Source organism: Tachyglossus aculeatus, chromosome 2, assembly GCF_015852505.1.
Source record: "Tachyglossus aculeatus isolate mTacAcu1 chromosome 2, mTacAcu1.pri, whole genome shotgun sequence".
Taxonomy (NCBI): Eukaryota; Metazoa; Chordata; class Mammalia; order Monotremata; family Tachyglossidae; genus Tachyglossus; species Tachyglossus aculeatus.
In genome coordinates, this window is record NC_052067.1 from 46,670,422 (window position 1) to 46,674,123 (window position 3,702).

Genomic DNA, 3,702 nt, shown 5'->3' on the forward strand with positions numbered 1-3,702 from the left:
TGACTGATTGATTCCCAGGTAGTAGAACCTCCGGTCTGAGCCACTGCCCACCTCCAATCCATGTCGCCTCCTTCCCGTCTCTTGGGCCTAAGAAGATCATGCCATCCGGCCTAGCCCTGCACGACAAAGTTGATAGGGGCAGAGAGAAATCTGAGACTCTCCCACCCAAGGGAGCCACATTCTTCTCAAGCCCCTCAGGCTGGGTATGGGAAGAGGGACGGAGAAAAAGAAGGTGTCATCACTCCCTCTGTTTGCCCTCTCAAGTCTCCAGCCCCCTTACATGTGTGGGTGAGACTGAAGGAATGAAAGGTGGAGGTTGGGTGGGAGGGAGGAGGGAGGGTGCTAGCTTGTCAATCTACAAATTAGAAGCTGGTGACATCCTCCTGCTTTGAGTACACCGCTGATACCCCCAAATTTTAACCCTTTTGGGGAGCAGGGCCAGCTGCCAGTGGATCGAGGGACGCAGGAAAGACAAAAAAAATCCATTTTATTCCATACAGATGTAGATGGGCTTACAGAGCCCAGGCAGCCAAGGGGACAGAGAGGGGAGGAGGAGAGGAGGGGGCCAGACCATGTCATTTCTGTTGGTAGGATGGGAGGGAAACCATTCTGCATCTTCCCACTTTAGAATTTGCTGCTAGTTCTCTCCCCACCTCTTTGTGCTCATCCAGGAGGGATGGAGGACATAGGGTAGTGACACGTGCATACAGATAGACACACACACACCCACACACCACTACTCCTGTCCCTCGCTCCCCCAGGGTCACCCCCCTTGGGCGGGAAAGAGAGTCTGTACTCTTGAAGCCAGAGCAGGCCCGATAACTCCCAATGGACCAGAGCAGGAGGAAGTCGCACTGACTATAGAATTAAGGGCCCCAGGACGACTTCACGCCCGGTCTTGAGGTCCACAGAGTACGGGCCCAGGACTCTAGACCCCAGTTTCCAGAAACCTTTACCCATCCAAAGAGGGGCAGCCCCTTTCACCCTGCTCCTGTCCCGGCCCTTGCTCTCACACAAGAAACAGACACACATACATGCACACACCTCCATCGCCTCCTAGAGTTGCAAGAGACTGGTTTGGCACCCATGATGCAGTGTTTGACCCTTGAATACGAAAGGAAATGGCATTGTCTTGAAGGAGGGGATACAGTTGCAGGCTGGGGGCGGGGAGGGGTGTCCACGGGGCAGCAGTGGTGGCCGGGGGCAGCAGTCCAGTGCCAACCGATTCCCTCATGGTGGGGCCGGCGCAATCTATCTACAAGTGTCCATAACACCAGGTGAATAGCCGGTCAGTCCTCCACTGTCCGTGGGGTCGGGTAGTCCAGTTCAGGGCTGTGCCATGGCTTCCTGGGGACAGATGTGACCGTTGGTTGGCCGATGAGGTGTGCCGCAGCCCGGCCAGGGGGAGAGGGCCAGCCAAACACAGTTGGGGGTGGGAGGAGGCTTGGATGGGTCTCCAGTAGGGAACCAATTCCTCCAGCCCAGGAGCAGGAAGTTGGATGTTGGGGAGGAGCCTGGTCAGGGGGAGGGACTCAGTCACTGCTCTGGTTTGTGGACTAGAAGGATGCAGTGGATTGTGTGTGTATGTATAGTGGGGAATAAGGGATAAGGTTCCCTTCACTATAATCTCTCAAGCACTTCATGTAGTGCTGTAGACTTAAGGGCTCTATAAAGTCCATTGATTCCTTCAACTTGCCCAAAATAGAACCCAGACAGCCCCAAGCTTACGGCATAAAACTCACCGTTCTGTCCAGTCCTGTCTGCACCAACACGTCCTTGGGAGGCGGGGTTGGATCAGGGGGCAGGGTCTTCCAGGATGCACCTGGGGCTCAGGCTCCTTCCTTGGCCGTAAGGATAAACCTAGTCAGGTCTCAGGTCGGGGGGGCTGCAGCCCCAGCCCCATCTGTGCCCCCATGCTGCAGCTGGACTGTCCCCTGCAGGCTCACTCACACCAGAAGTGAGAGCGAGCACAAGAGGAAAGAGGAAGCGAGTGAGAGAAAGAGCGAGAGCCCGAGTAAGAGCCAGAGACAAGGGGCGACCCCTCGGACAGAACAGGGGAGCTGCCATTCACACACCCTGCAGGGGAGGCCCTGGCTGGCTTTGTCACCCCAAGGCAGGACACCTCAGGCAGTCTGGGTTTCCCCCAGAGTCACAGCCCCTGCAGACGCGCCCCCTCCCCCCCCCCCCAACAATTCCCCAGGTGCTTACCTTTGAACAGGATTGTCTAGGAGACTTCTCCAGGGGGCAGAAACTAGCTGGGCTTCTGCCCTTTCTCTCAGGCAGCCAAGTCCCTGAACACTTACCCAGTGCCACTCTGATCCTTCACCCCTGCTCCTCTTTCACTCCACCAACAGGAGACCGGATTGGGGCAGCAGACCCCAAATTTGGCCTAGCGCTAGACCACACCCCCTTAAGCACCCTCTTTGGCAAACGATTAAGAGACACAGTCCCTGCTCACTGGGAGCTTACAATCTAAGTAAGTCAGTTCATTGCATTGGAGCGCTTCCCGTGTGCAGAACACTGTGCTTACTGGTTGGCACACTGCACTAGAACAATACAACAAACATGCCACGACAAGCTCACAGCCTAGGGGGGAAGCAATGACTTTGCAACAACATGGGGAGAATGCTTCAAAGAGGTCAGCATTGCATAGCACACATGGCCCCTGCTCTTAGGAAGCTTCTGATCTACATGACAGACATTCAAATTGAGTTATATGCAGGTGGAATGGCATATACACTGTCAGTACATGAAGTTGTACATGCTGAACCCATGATAAGCTTGAATCCGCATGAAAAACAAGTAAATCAGTAGGTAGAGTGAAGGGCAGCAATATTGCATTAAGACAGCAAGAGTGTTTATCGTACACCATTTGACAGAGCACCATACAAAAAGCACGACGGGGGTGAGAGGCCTCAGTCAATCGCATCTATCCAGCACTTACTGCAGAGCACAATATAACCAGACAGACAGATTCTCTGTCCACTATGAGCTTACCATCCAGAAGGGGAGACAGACATTAATAGGTATAAATTATGTACATTTAAGTAGGAGCCGTGACAAGTGGGTGGAAGAGTCAATTCGAAATATTCTGTAGACTAGATTCCAACTCAAGGAGAGATTTGCACTTGGTAACTCAGTCTCCCAGGCGCGCATCTATTAAGTACTCAACGAATACTGTTGGAGACTCAGCTTCTGCTCTTACAACGAATACTGTTGAAGACTCAGCCTCTGCTCTTACAACCGCACTTGTGCTGGTGGTGCTCTGGGTCAGGCCGGCGTATTTATTGAGCACACAGTACTGTATTAAGCATTTTGGAGAGCATAATGGAACAGACATTCCCCACCCACAACCAGTTTACAGTCTACTCCACATGGGTGGGGCTACTGAACACCAACCCACTGCTGGGCTTTTGTGGGGCCCTCACGGAGTCCCACAGCGGTATAATGGGAGACTTGTAATCTCAGGGTACAGGAACTGGGAAGCCCAAAAAGAGTCCCCCAGTGGCAAGCTGTGGTCGGCGCAATCTGCCCTCGAGGGGTACACGACGGAACTGCTGCCCCACCCCTTCCCCATCGGCGGGTCTTGGTTCCCATCCCAGGGGGGACACACATTCTGACGCTCCAGGACCGACCCACGGCGCTGAAGTCAGTGAGAAGAGTGGAGAACAGAGGGCAAGTTTTCCGTGGATTGGGGCTGGA

At 54.0% G+C, this 3,702-nt stretch overlaps 1 long non-coding RNA gene across 1 annotated transcript; it reads right to left on the reverse strand.

Moving 5' to 3' along the window:
- Positions 1 to 470: 470 nt before the first annotated feature.
- LOC119921311 lies at positions 471 to 2,003 on the reverse strand. The gene is made up of 2 exons (XR_005448510.1): positions 1,743 to 2,003; positions 471 to 1,347 (listed from the first exon to the last, which is right to left on the reverse strand). It is a non-coding gene; the product is annotated as an uncharacterized LOC119921311 (long non-coding RNA).
- Positions 2,004 to 3,702: the final 1,699 nt, after the last annotated feature.